This window comes from Colossoma macropomum, unplaced genomic scaffold, assembly GCF_904425465.1.
Source record: "Colossoma macropomum unplaced genomic scaffold, Colossoma_macropomum, whole genome shotgun sequence".
Lineage (NCBI taxonomy): Eukaryota > Metazoa > Chordata > Actinopteri > Characiformes > Serrasalmidae > Colossoma > Colossoma macropomum.
Genome location: NW_023495265.1, coordinates 302,483 through 317,731, shown reverse-complemented (window position 1 = coordinate 317,731; position 15,249 = coordinate 302,483). Strand labels below are relative to the sequence as shown.

At 42.0% G+C, this 15,249-nt stretch overlaps 1 long non-coding RNA gene across 1 annotated transcript; it reads right to left on the bottom strand.

Moving 5' to 3' along the window:
* Nucleotide 1: 1 nt before the first annotated feature.
* On the bottom strand, nt 2-15,173 carry LOC118801325. Its single transcript, XR_005006494.1, has 3 exons — nt 15,057-15,173; nt 14,879-14,950; nt 2-89 (listed from the first exon to the last, which is right to left on the bottom strand). It is a non-coding gene; the product is annotated as an uncharacterized LOC118801325 (long non-coding RNA).
* Nucleotides 15,174-15,249: the final 76 nt, after the last annotated feature.

Below are 15,249 nucleotides of genomic sequence, written 5' to 3'. Positions count from 1 at the left end.
GTAGAACTCCACGTCTGTTCTTCTCCATTCGTTATTAAGCACACTGTAGTTATTGCAGGGGTCAAAAGTGAGGTTTTTTGGAGAGTCCGCTGTGGAAATACAGTAATTACAAACAATTCCCGTTTTTCAATTATTTTTCTGGGAGGGTCCCTCACATGGCCATAATTTCCTATAAGAACACAGTTTTAGAAGGGTTTAAATTAATAAATTAGCTATTATTAGCATAATAGCATATCAGACTTTAAGAGGTACTCAGAATCAGGTGTAAAGCAAAGTGTACAATTTCTCTAGAGAGTGTAAAATAGGAGCAAAAAAATAATTCTCTCGCTGCTACCATAAACATACACCAATAGCGTTATAGCTTCTGAGCCAGGCTAATGTTACATTGTTTAGGAATTGAAATAAATAAGCGGTTGACACATCAAAATACGACGTTGTTGTATTTTTTATTTTTTTTTATTATTATTATGTGGCATGCGCCGCCCAAGCCCCGCCCCCTGTTACGCAGCAAGGCCGCTTCACTACACCTCACTTTTGACCCGGGTGGCTGAGCTGCCAGCTGGGGGCGGTGACAGGGAGGCAGAGCAGCGAGCTCTCGGTCATGCTGCCCTTGATAAGAGCCAGCTGATGCTGATCTGGCTGGCAGCATGAGTGCCTTTTTAAATAGTTGAGAGAGAACAAAGCGAGAGAGAGGGACAAGAAGCAGCAACAATGAAAGACGAAAGACAGAGCTGAAAAGCTTACTTTAACAAGGCCTGAAAAGTGGCCAGCTTAGTTGGTTGTGTTGGGTTTGCTTTGTGTTTATTTGGGTGAAGTAAAATATGGCTGTTGCAACCCTGAACCCTGCCTCCAGCATCCTCCTTGAGCACGGGGTAGCACATGCCGTGCTAAAGTGGTGCCAAAACCCAGGAGGAGAACACGAACACAGTCTCCGTGGTGGAAGAGGAGGCCGTCAAGAATCTGGTCCACCTGCACCTGGCTGGCGGGAGCTGCAGGCTGTCTTCCAGGACACTGAAAAGCACTGGAAGCAGCTTGAGAAGTAGCAGGTAGAGACCTGTCAGATGGTCAGGAGCTTGCTGGCGGAGCGGCAACCCTCGGTGTGCATGGGGGCAGGAGCTCCAAAGAAGACCGGAGCCTTTCTTCCCCCTCCCCTTCCTGCTCCGAGGGTGCTTGGAGCTTCCCTTCTCTACCTTTCCATCCCTGTTCTGAGAGTTCTTGGAACCCACCTCCCTTCCCCTCCCATTCCCTGTCTGCCGCCGGAGAAGTCACGGAGGCCCCGCCTGCCGTCGGAGAAGTCAGTGTGATCTTGGTTGTGTCTCCTGCTGGCACAGCCTTCCCTGACATGCCGGCCTCCAAGACTCACGACCGTCCGCTCGTGGAGTCCTTGCCCAGGCAGCGACTTTGTTCTCCCGCCCTCCCACCCTGTGCTGGGTCTTTCCCCAGGGGGTTTTTGGGTCGATGGGGGTATGTGGCGTGCGCCCACCCCCCCGGGCCCCAGTGGTGACGGCGAGAGCCTGCTGGAAGGTGGGGCCTGAACATCGAGTGGCAACGAACCCCGGTGGGGATGGCGGCGAGAGAGCCGCATGTGGGTTGGGGGCAGAGCGCAGGGATGTATAGTTTTCTTAGGAAATCCAGTAAGAACAGCATTACAGTGATCAACTCTGCTTGTAACAAATGAATGAACAAGTTTCTCTGTGTCACTCTGAGATAGAAAAGGATGAACTTTAGCGATATTTCTCAAATGATAAAAAGCTACTTTAGTGACTGTGCTTACATGCAGGATAAAACAGAGCTCTGAGTCTAAGATCACAACCAGTATCAGTATCAAAATTGAAATTAAAATGTAATAGGCAAAATATCAATGTATTTGTATGTTTGCATTTAAATTTGCCACTTCTTTGTGCAGTGTTGAAAATCAAATTTGTAAAACTTAACTTCATATTTTGACCACTTATCCTGGTTTGCTGCAAGAAAACACCAAGACTGCAACATTTTATTGCGAAATAATCTATTTTTTGCATTTATTGATATTTCAGACATGGACCCATAGACCCACCAAGTGGATGGAATAAGACATGCCACACCATTGCACAGCCATTCTATCCCAGGTTGAGGGAATTGATATTCATATTGACTGTACAATTTTTAAACATCATATTGTGTGTAAGTGATATTAATTCTATGTTACTTAGTTAATTCCTCAGAACATGTATCTTGTTCTATCAGTAAACAATAGAAATACAGAATATTAGTATCTTGTTAATCCTAACCATGTAATCTTTTTCTTTTAGGTATACCTTAGAGCTCAACTGAGTATGTAAACCTAAATGCATATTTGCAATGCATCTTTTATGAAATATACCTACATGATTTGTTTTGTTTGTTTTCTTGGTTGTGCAAGTTTCAAAGGAATGATTCAAACTGTTATGGTATTTTGAAACATACAGTATTTGTAGTTAGTATGTTTAGCATATTTATAGTTAGCATCACACAGCTTCAAAATCCCCAAACCACCATCCTTCTGAATCTGAGAAGTCTGGCTGGCCCCAAGAACGTCGATATTGCTGCTCCCAACCTAGCCTCTCATGCACCAGTCTTCGGTTGGATAAGTAAGTAAGTAAATTTTATTTATATAGCACCTTTAAAACCAAAGTGCTGTACAGTAAAACAAAAAAGATTCCCACCTTCCGAACACCATTACCATACATTCACACAACAGTGTACAGACACAGTTCAACGACTGCTGAATGCTAATTGGTAAAAATGTGTTTTAAGCTTTGTTTGTTTTAAAAACAGTCACAGATGAAGCATGCCTGATGTCACTTGGAAGACCATTCCAAAGTCTTGGTGCAGCAACAGCAAAAGCACGATCCCCTTTTGTTAAGACAAGACCGAGGAACAGTTAAGTGATTGAGACGCAGACCTTAAAGATCTTGAGGGCGCATATATACAAAGCATGTCCTCAACATATACAGGTGCCTGACCATTCAAAGCTATAAAAACCATCAATGCCATTTTATATTGGATTCTGTAATGCACTGGGAGCCAATGTAAGGATGCTAAAACTGGAGTAATGTGCTCTCTTTTCTTCATACCAGTTAACATTCTGGCTGCAGCATTTTGAACTAGCTGTAAACAAGCCAGAGATGCTTCGTTAATTCCAAAAAATAGTGCATTACAGTAATCCAATCTAGATGTCACAAAGGCATGAATGACATTTTCCAGATCTGAAGCATTAAGAAATTATTTTAACCTGGAGACTGTCCTAAGCTGGAAGAAACTAGCCTTGACCATTGCATTTATTTGCTTATCAAATTTTAATTCAGTATCAAAAACGACCCCAAGGTTTTTAACTTCTGTTTTTATAAAAGGGGTTAAAGAAACCCAGATTTTCTTTCAAGCTCTTGGTTACTGTGGGGGGACCAAACAAAAATAACCTCTGTTTTACTATCATTCAGCTGAAGAAAGCTCTGGGTCATCCGATTCTTAACATCCATGATACACTGATACATACATTTCCAAGGTTTAAAGGTAAATATAGTTGTAAATCATCTGCGTAACAGTGAAATGAGATGTTATGTTTATGGATAATTTGGTATAACAAAAAAAGCACAGGGCCTAAAATGGACCCTTGTGGAACCCCAGATGTTATGGCCACAGATGAAAAGAAGTATCTCCCAATGTTAACAGAAAAGGTTCTATGTTTAATATAAGAGAGAAACCAATTTAGATCCAAACTCTTGAACCCAACACAATGTTCCAAACGCTCAATGTGTATATCATGATCAACAGTGTCAAATGCAGCACTCAAGTCCAGCAAGACCAGGACAGAACAATCACCAGAATCAGCATTAAGAAAAAGATTATTAGTCATTTTTAAAAGAGCAGACTCAGTACTGTGAAATGCCCTAAAACCCGATTGAAAAGTCTTTTTTGTTGTTGTATATAAAAGATTCAAGTTGAGTAAAAACAACTTTTTCAAGAACTTTAGCCAAAAATTATAGTTTTGATATAGGCGGGTAGTTACTTAGAACCCCCTACATCCAGATTATGCTTTTTTTTAGGAGGGGCTGAACAACTGCATGCTTAAAACACGCAGGAACTGCACCAGATGCTAAACTTGCATTTATAATTAATAAAACATCAAGTCCAATTGTGTCAAAAACATCCTTTAGAAATGAAGATGGAAGAATATCCATAGCAGATGTATTGGAAAAGTGTTGGAATACCTGGCTGAAATGCAAAAGGCTTAATCACAGAAATTGAGATATTAGATCTAGCCTTTTCAACCCTGGCCACAAGGAAATCCAGAAAAGCTTTACTGTTATTTAGAGACACTTCTGGGCCATAGCATGGAAGAAGATTTAGTACTGAATTTACTGTATTAAACAGATATTTTGGCTTATGCTGGTTTTTTGAGATCATTTCTGAAAAGTATTCTGCTGTTGCAGATCTGACCATTTCTTGAAATCTAATCAAACATGATTTGAGAATCTCAAATGACACTTGCAGCCTATCCTTCTTCCATTTACACTCAGCCATCCTACACTCTTTCCTAGCTGTCCTAATAGAGTCATTCAGCCAAGGTTGAGATTTAAACTTAGGATGTCTAACTCTCAGAGGGGCAACTGAATCAGGCACAGTTCTACAGTGAGATTGAAAAGAAGCAGTTAGGTCTTCAATACTGAAGTGAAGATCACTAGATGAAAAATTTGTATAAGCAAGTGCAAACTGAGTAGCTGTAGTGGGGCCTAACTTTCTAGAAGGTTGTTCTGAAGTTCTAATAGCCATAGGATGTGAAGCTATCAGAGAACTGAACATAACAGGCATGTGGTCAGAAAATGCAGTTTCAAAAATTGTCACATTGTCTACATTAAAACCATGAGATAAAACAAGATCAAGAGTATGTCCATGCTCATGATTAGGGCCATTTACATGCTGAGTAAAATCAAATGAATCCAGCAAATGGTTTAATTCACTGACCATAGGCTTATAGGGGCAACATATGTGAATGTTCAAGTCCCCCAGAACCAATATCCGGTCTGACATCACAGTTACTACAGATAAAAGGTCAGAAAATTCCTTGATAAAGTCCTTATTTGCCTTAGGCAGCCTGTAGATAAGAACGCAGAGCAGGGGGTCCATGGATTCAACTTTAAAAATAAGTGATTCAAAACTAGAACACACATCAATAGAGAGAGCAGAGCATTTGTATCCATTTCTAAAAACGACTGCAACTCCTACACCTCTTCCTGGGGTACACGGGAAGTTTAAAAAGCTATAGTCCGTAGGGCACAGATCTGAGAACAGGTTCAGATCATCAGCTTGCAGCCACGTTTCAACTAAAAATAAAAAGTCCAGCTCTTGAGATATAAAGTCATTTAAAATGAAGGATTTATTTAATACTGACCTAACGTTAGCCAAGGCCATTCTCACAGTTGAGACAGATTTACAAGATGCCCAAGGTGCGTGTTCTAGAGGCCGCAGGTTTTGGTATTCAACACCTCTTCTCCTGCGTGCTGGTGTTCTCTGGATCACAGTGCAGTTTAACTGTGCTGATGATGGTCCGGGGTGAACAGGCACCAGGAGAGCGTGGTTTTGTGCACGACAGAAGAAGCGCAACTTCACTCTCAGTCCGGCTCCTTTTCCCCGCTTTCTCTGGCACTTCCTTTTCAGCGTGATGCAGCAGGACAAACGACGAATACACACTAAAGTTACTGGGGAAAACCGCGAATGAAAAAAGCAATCTCCACTGATCTTATGGGCGGGAATATCCATTGCAGATCATATTTTGAGCAAATCTACACAATCATATTGAAGTTGAATTGATGATACTGTACGGAGCTGCTGGACGAGGCACACAATCACGTACACAAATGAAACAGGTAGCAGTAGGGCAGGTAGGAACAGATGGCACGCTGACACACTGGCGCCATCTTGTAAGACATCACGACTGGTGTGACTACTTGTGGCGCCCTCTGGCATTTGATTTAGGGCGCTGCAAGTGAGAGTAATCTCTGGCACTGTCTGGTGGTTGATTTATTGCATTGCAAATTAGAATAATTTCTGGTACCCTCTGGCATTTGATTTAATGCAATGCAAGTAAAATAATCTCTAGTGCCCTCTGGTGTTTAATTTCATGCATTGCAAGTGGGAGTTATCTCTGGTGCCCTCTGCTGTTTGATTTAGTGTATTGCAAAGTAAGAATAATTAATGGCACCCTCTGGTATATGATTTCATGCATTGCAAGTGAAAGTAATCTTTGGCACCCTCTGGTGTTTGATTTTGTGAATTGCAAGTAAGATTAATATATGGCGCCCTCTGGTGTTTGATTTAGTGCTTTGCAAGTAAGAGAACTCTCTGGTAGAGTGAGCTTGCCCATGTGCATTCCCAGCAGAATTAGATGCCACTAAAACACAGGTTGCAAAACAAGACCAGGAAGTCATTGAAACCAACAAACTCCTTAGCCAAGCCCTCATTGAAATAGAATGAAAAGCAGAGCACAGAAGCACCACAAAGGAGCTGGAAGTAGCTAAATATGAACTAATGGTGTCCCAGCAACAGTAGTTTAGGACTGAAAGGGAGCTGAGGGAGATCAAATTTGAGCTTGAGAGGGCTCAACAACAAAAGATAAATTGTAAGGGAAATTTCACTTATGTTCAAAGAGAACCAGAATCCTCTTGTGAGATAAACTGCATTCAAACCACTGATTTAGGGCTTAGAGACCTTGCCTCCAGCTGCTTGTGAGGCTGGATTCTTCCTAACCTGGCTGAGCCCACATTTCCTCAGCCACTCCACCGGCCTCTGAGGCCCTTTCGCTCTCAGGTTTCCTCAATTGTGATCTAGACTAGATTGAACGCAATATAACCCATTTCAAACCATGCCATCAGTGGAGCGTTTTTGAACTTTGTATTATAATGTAACCCCAATCTTCAGGTCGTGAAAGAATCCTGCCAATTTCCCTTTTCTACTGCTTCCTGAGCAACAATGGCCACTGACTTTGTGCTGCAATCAGAATGACTCAAGTTTGATGTACTTTGGCAATGACGCACTGGTGAAACTAGATGTTCAAGATGTCCAGTAACAACGTTCATTATGAGAGCAACAGTTTCGGTCCACAGGGAGTATCCATGGGCACTTTTTGGGATGCTGACCCTGCTTATTTTCACTCCCACCCTCCCCCTTGTTCTTTACATTCACACAAACACTAGGCATACCTGACTCTTTGACCAGTGGCCCCAGTACATCCACTATGTGGGTCGCTCCTTCTGTCCCTGATTCTGATCTCATTTCCCTTTAAACTTGTGACCCCACCATCAACACAATAATATGCTTCCTTTCCAATGCTTTGGCCCATATTACTTCTGTACATTTTTCAATTGCAGATTTGAAATACTTGCTTCATAACGCATAATTTGCATCATCAAAGGCCTGCTTGGTCAGGTCGAGTCTCACACTTGACCAGTGTAGTGCCTCAGTTCCATGGGGAATGATGCTCATGCATGCCCATAATTCACCATGGGAAGGTCACAAAGGAGTCAAGGCAACATACTAGGCACTACAACAGGTGGCATTTTGTCCACATATGATGAAAGATGTGGCGGACTACCTTGGAAGCTGCCTGTTATGCCAGCAATTTCAGACATCAAACTCACGTCATAGGGCCCCTCCAGAAAAGGGAGGACCAACCGTCACTTGGTCAAACCTCCAACTCAAATGGGTCAGACCACTCACTGAGTCAGTTGGAGACACCGAATACCTCCTCACTGTCACTTGCACAGTCACCAAGTGGGTGGAATAATTTCCGTCCCCTGATGATACAGCCCTGACGTCTGCCTGTCTGCTAATGAACCAAGTCTTTTTGCAGTCCGGTCGACCCCACTGTGTCATTATTGATGGACACACTTTACTGCCGAAGTCATGCAACAACTCTGGCAGGTGCTGGGTGTGAAAACCAGTTCCCATACCAGCTACTACTCTCAGGCATCCAGCCAAGTAGAGCAACATTTCCCCTGGTGCTGATGGCCATTCAGACAGCCCAGCATGATGCCACATATTGACATTGAGTTGATGATCGGGTGGCAGATAACTCTGCCCCTGCACCTGCTCTATCAACCAAGCGAACTTACTACGCATCAGTACATGACCAATTTACATAAACATCTCAGAGCCACACTCAACTTTGCACTGCAACAGCTGGAGAAGAATGTGGAAGGACACAAAGCCTTTTATGAACAAACAGCATCCTATGATGAGCTCCAAGTGGGGGACAAGGTACGTTACTTTACCGTTGACCATCTGGTTAGAAGATCGCAGGAAAATACTGAGAGACTAGCTTTAACCACACATGATTTCAGATAAGCCTTGTTCTGTTCTTTACCAGATTACCGCCCTCGCCCTTCCCAAAATTTCTGAACCAGACCCGAGCTCACATTGTACTGAATGATCAGCCCAGACTGTTGGTCACTAACTGCCACCTACACACACAGAAGGTGTTTGTCAAGTTGAAATCTGGTGAGTTATGTAGGAAGAATGTGCCACTAACAGCCCAACAGCCAGGGTGGGCCAGGGCCATATGGACTATAGATGCTATTGTCATGTATGGAATGAGCAAGGAGGCTGGATATAAGTGCGAGCAGGCTTTTAATAACCAAAACAAACTAGCAAAATACAAAGTACAATGTAACTAACTACAAGGCTTAAACAAAGGAACACAAAGAGCAAACAAAACACAAGGTAGTTGTGTTTGAGAAGACCAGACAAACACTGACTGAAACAAAGGGCTAGATAAAGGCTAAAACAAATGGGGAACACCTTGGAAAGGGAGGAGACGGAGACTACAGACAGGTGAGGGAAGGCAGGGAAAGGGCGGAGCACAAGAATCAAATCAAAAACACAAGCACATGGCAGAAAGCACATGGCTACAAAACAGAGCAAGTAACAGACACAGGAACAAGGGAAAACCGTGACAGCTGTAAGGCATAATGAGGCAGACATCACTCACATGTTACAGCAACTGCAGACGTTCAGTATCACTCAGTCTGATCTGTACGGTTCTAATAAGAGCCCCAAACAATTAGTAGCGGGACTGCTAGCAGGAGCAGCCAATCACTATACCCCTACTGGGTCTCAAGAAAATCTACAATAAATGCAGTTAACTTTTCTTTGCAGGCAAACACTAGCAGTAGAATGGGTCATACCAATCAAATAAACAATACCAAACAGGGTGGGGGTGGACTGGTTCAAAGCATGTCACCACTGGATTCTGTCACTGTGGAAGCGCACTCTGTGGAGCAATGAATCACACTTCACTATCTGACATCTGATGGATGAGTGTGGGTTTGGCGAATGTCTGGAAAACGTTACCTGCCTGATTGCATTTTGCCAAGTGTAAAGTTTGGTGGAAGGGGGATAATGCTATGGAGTTGTTTTTCAGGGGTTGGCCTAGGCCCCTTAATTAATTAATAAGTGAAGGGAAATCATAATGCTTCAGCAAACCAAGACATTTTAGAGCATTCTATGCTTCCAACTTTGTGGGAACAGCTTGGGGAAGGCCCTTTTCCATTTTAACGTGACTGAGCCCCAGTGCACAAAGCAAGGTCTATAAAGGCATGGCTGAGTTAGTTTGGTGTGGAAGAACTTGGTATGGCCTGCACAGAGCCCTGACCAGAGAATGAAGATTGCGAGCCAGGCTCTCTTGTCCAACATCAGTGTCTGATCTCACAAATGCTCTTGAGGACTCCAAAATCTTGTAGAAATCCTTCCCTGAAGAGTGGAAGCTGTTATAGCTGCAAAGGGAGGACCAACTCCATATTGATGCCTAAGGATTTAGAACAGGATGTCATGAAAGCTCCTGTAGGTGTAATGTGTAGGTGTCCCAATACTTTTGTCCATATAGTGTACCTCATACCCCTGTCCTTGGTACAGAACGTTTTCACTACTGCTACCAGAGAAATGGTTATTGACCCAAAGGCCCACCTAGCTTATACACTAGGCAGCGATGTTACTGTTAATGTTAGCCCACAAGCCTGTCATGATGACAGTCTCAGCCTGTACCTTGTTCCCAACTTGCACATTAGTACTCTTGCAAGATACATACACTACCTTTGTCCCAGTAAACACTTTCTTCATGACAGTATAGGTGGTGTTTACGGCCTTAAACCCATGTCATGTTTCCATCACACCCCAAGACCTACTAATTGCCACTCAGGCAGAAATTTTTGCCAATCGTTGGTTGGTGAACACCCCCACTAAGGATGCTTTATTAACCTATAACCAACATGACACTTTTGATCAGGTCCCTCTACCTAACCAAACCTTTGGGCTAATGTAAATAAGAATGCTGTCCTACATATTGGGGATGTAGCCCTGTACCATTAAAATCCTGATCAATATAAGAGTGAAACTGAAATCCCTAATTTCTTCACCAAGCACCCATTGAAGTTAGACCCCAATACCCTCACACGGATTCAATACAAGGGGACTCAAGTCACTGACCTCACCCCATCGATAACATGCTCAAAAAGATTGCTTCTCAAACTCTCTGGTCCACTCAACCCTTTACTTACTCATGCCCCTGCCACATTGTTAACTTATATTAACCTCAGACATGATGTGCTTTTATGTCAAGCATACCCAAGCTCTACAAAATACACTAGACACCTGGTTTAGGCGCAGGAGAGCTGAGCGTAGCAACCCCTCTAGTCCTCAGGTGGAAGACAATGAGGATTCTGCCCTCATAATGTTGCAGGAATAGCTTATATCCCACAAGCCTATAGCCTTAATCATGCTTTAGTCTGACTAACGATTCATTACCGCCCATAACCCCTGTAGGATGGTGTCAACCCTGCGTGCATAAATGTTTGTGTCCACCAATTGTTATTGTCCACAGCCACTGTTACATTGGTTGTGTCAAGTACCTGTAGATGACCTTCAGACTTATTTATTTTGTAATATCAGTAATGTCATTACTCATAATAAACTATACCTAGATACTATACAAAGTGTGTGTTTTTGCCTCTTTTAATTTTAATCCAGTAACCCAACCACCTGCCCACTGGATCCCATTCCATCCGCATTGTTCCAGTCAATCTCCAAGGATCTACTGCCCTTCATCACTTTCCTCATTACAAGTCCTTTTCATCAGGTGAAGTTCCATCAACTTTGAAGACTGCAAGAGTACTTCCCATCCTGAAGAAGCCCACTCTGATGTCAACAACTATAGACTAGTATCACTCCTTTCTTTCCTTTCAAAAATTCTTGAATGTGCAGTCTATAATCAACTGTCTCTCTTTCTCACACAGAACCAGCTCCAGGACCTCAATCAGTCTGGCTTCAAACCAGCGCACTCAACGGAGACTGCTCTTATAGCAGTGACCGAGAAGCTCCAGTCAGCAAGATCAGCCAGTCTGTCATCTGTCCTGATTCTTCTTGACCTCTCAGCAGCTTTTGACACAGTCAACCACACAATCCTTTCGGACGTCCTCTCCAACCTTGGAATCACTGGCTCTGCATGGGAGTGGTTCAAGTCCTATCTGGAGGATCACTCTTATCTGGTAACATGGAGAGGGTCCACATCCTCTCCATGCAGGCTCTCCACTGGTTTCCCACAAGGCTTGGTGCTAGGTCCTCTTCTCTTTTCTCTTTACACTAGCTCTCTTGGCAATGTAATATCATCTCATGGCTTCTCTAATCACTGTTATGCTGATGACACTCAACTAATGCTTTCTTTCTCACCCTCTGACACACAGGTTTCCAGTCCACTCGGTCATGCACATTTCTCCCGTACAACATCCAGAGGATCCGACCCTTTCTCACTCGAGAGGCCACCCAGGTGCTAGCGCAGTCTCTTGTCATCTTGACTACTGCAACTTGCTCTTGGCTGGTCTTCTAATGCAGGCCATCAAGCCTCTGCAACTCATCCAGAATGCAGCAGCATGGCTCGTCTTCAATCTTCCCAAGTTTAGCCACGTCACCCCACTGCTGTGCTCCCTTCACTGGCTTCCTGTAGCTGCACGCATCAGATTTAAAACCCTAATGCTTGCCTACAAAGCCAAAAATGGACCAGCCCCTCCCTACTTGATGGCAATGGTGAAATCTCGAACTGTACCACAAGCCCTTCGAGCTTCGAGTACAGCTCGGCTTGACCTGCCATCCCTCAAGGTGCGCGGAAGGCAAGCATCAAGACTGTTCTCTGTGCTGGCACCCAGGTGGTGGAACGAACTCCCACTGGCTGTCCGAACAGCAGAGTCTCTCGCTGTCTTCAAACACAGACTGAAGACACACCTATTGGTAACTAGTAAAGACACTTTCTCTGGATAGACAAAGCACTTTTTGTAAGTCGCTTTGGATAAGAGCATCTGCTAAAGGCTGTAAATGTAAATGTAATTTATATAGATGGTGTTCCAACTGTCTTTTATGAAATATAACCGAATGTTTTGTTTTGTTTGTTTTCCTAGTTGTGCAAGTTTCAAGGGAATGATTCAAAATGTTATGGTATTTTGAAACATATTTGTCACTGATACTTTTCATTTATTCCAATATGGCGAATCAGAGTAATCGAAACTGGGATAACCTATGAAGGGAGAGGCACTCGTAAGCAGTGCCACCAATCAGAATTGGAGACTGTGAATAGCTAATCACCGTTAGGTTAGAAGGACCTATCAGCACTCTGGCCCCACCCCAAAGGAGGATGGTCTACAGCTGGAGCAAAACCTGGACGCAAGGAATTTTTAGTTAGTCAGAGAAGAAGAATAGAGTCAACAGGAAAGAATGTTTTAAGCTATCACCAGCCTTGGCTATATTCAAGCTACATTCAAAAGGTGGGTGTGATATGAGAGCTGTAACTGTCTTCTTTCCAGTCAAATAGATGGGTGATGTAATTTTAAACCCTTATAATAGAAGAAGCTGAACTCTCTCTCTCTTTTTTTTTCTACTGAAAGTCGACCCATTTTTCCTCAAATCTGGGCTATAAACTATAAACAGATGGCGTCTCTTCAGTGATCTGCTCTGTAAAAATTATTTTTATAAAATAATACAAAGAGCGTGTAAGATTTTTGGCTTTCAGCAATAAATTGTAAGCAATATGCAATATAGCAATATGTGTATGATCATAAAACACATGTTCTGTTAATTTGAGGGGAGCTTTTAAAAAATAAATAAATACATAAATAAATAAATAAATAAAAGGCAAATTTACATGTATTTCATGCAGTTACTGAATAATTTGCCTTACATTTGGTCATGTAAATTCAGATGGACAAACTGATTGCCACTGAAAATGTTTTAATAATGTTTGGACATAATGTTATCAAATGTTATCACAAAACATTCTTAGAATGTTTAGTGTCACGAATGTCACCAGCAAGGCAATGGACTCGATCTCCAAGAATCCTCTGGGAGATCAAAGGCCTTTTCGCTTCCTACAAACCCTGATACACACACGGACTTCATCAGCTGACTGCTGGTCTCCACACACACTCCTGTCAGCGTTCAGCCTGAGTTTTAATGTGCAGCACCTGTATCTATGATCACATGACCTCATAAGTTTAGCTTATAAGCCCGGGCTTTAGCAGTAGTTAGTTGCATGGTATTGTTTCATCTGCAAACTACTGAGCATTCTTTCTATTGTGTTGATGACCGTATATGACTTGCATTCTTGTTTCCCTGACTCTGATTTTTGATTTGCCCATTGGATTGTTTGCACTGCATCTCTGTTTTTGTGCTTTGACTTGTTTTTTGACGACGATTTTGGATTTTGACTTCATCATTAAAGCCTGCTTGTATTCCTTTATCTGCGAGTGTCTCTGTTCTGTGATAATCATTACATTTAGAGAATGTTATCCTACCATTTCAGAAGAATATTCTGGGAATGAAAACATTCTGTTGAAAACATTAATAGAACTTTGCATGGGAAAGAAAGTTTTTAGAGCTATATATGTAATTTTAAAAATAACCACTGCCTTTGCTAAAGACCCTTGGAGAACCATCCAAGTGTGTACTAAATGAAAGTAGAAAAAAAAAAATAATAATGTAGGAACGTTTGTATGCATCACTTTGTTTGGCTTTATGTTACGGATGTGCTGTACATTGAGGGAAGATCAGTTCACAGACAGTTTTCCTTATTTTCTTTTGAATGTGTGACTTTGAAAAAAAAAAAAAAACAACAAAGATGACATCTGTATAAATCTACCTTAGAATTCCTGTCTGCATGTTCCTTATTTTTTCCTGCCACATGAATGAAAGGAAATGGGGAAAAATTCAGTATATTATAACTTAGCCAGATTTTGGATTTGTAAGACATTACATTGATTCTATTAATTATATCATGTTCCACACCAATTACTCAAACTTTGTTGCCACAACAGTTAACAACAGTTGCAACATAAGTCTGTTGTATTTAGTTGGTAATTGGGAGAAGTTACTTATTTAAATAGTATTGGTCCATAGATTCACACTAGGACAAATTTGCTGTGCTTGAAGCCAGGAAAATTTTGCACTTTCTTTTGTAATAAGATGAGGTCTAAGGAAGCAGTAGTGCAAGCACATTTTTGGGCAAAAATAGGTTTGAAAACTTTTACACCCTTTCACAACCTGAGGTTTCACTCCAGTCTAGTGTCTCTCCACCCACGTTGTTACAGTCTCTATCATTTCTGCCCACAAAAATAGCAAATGGATATGAATGGGATTACATCCAACAAAATTAGTAACATGTCACTACTACGCAATCAGACTGCACTGCCAGCATGAAAATATGATGCTTTTCAACCAGTCTGATACTAATACTGGATCACCTGTAAGCATTGCCTTTACAAATGTGGAGTACACCCTTAATATAAAATTATAACTGATGATAATATAGATGCCAGTGTAAACCTACTAGTTATCATACTTGATGATACAACACTCGTCGCTGTTGCTATGGCGATTGTTGAAGTGATGGTGTTCACATCTGAAAAGATGACATGTGGACATATTAAAACTAATATGAAAGTCTAATAATTATTAGCAAACTTCTTTAAAAATGCAAGTCAAAGCTTAGAGAAGCAACTACATACCTGCACAGTAAGCAGACCAGTAGTATGGTCTGACAAACTCATAGACATAATAGTTCCCTGGACATGCTTTGACTCGAATTGTGATGGAATTGAGGAAACAGCAGTTCCATTCTGCACTCCCACAGACTCCACGAGTGACTATTCCATCCCCTATCTGAGGATGAGGACCATTCAGCCATAGAGTGTAATCAGT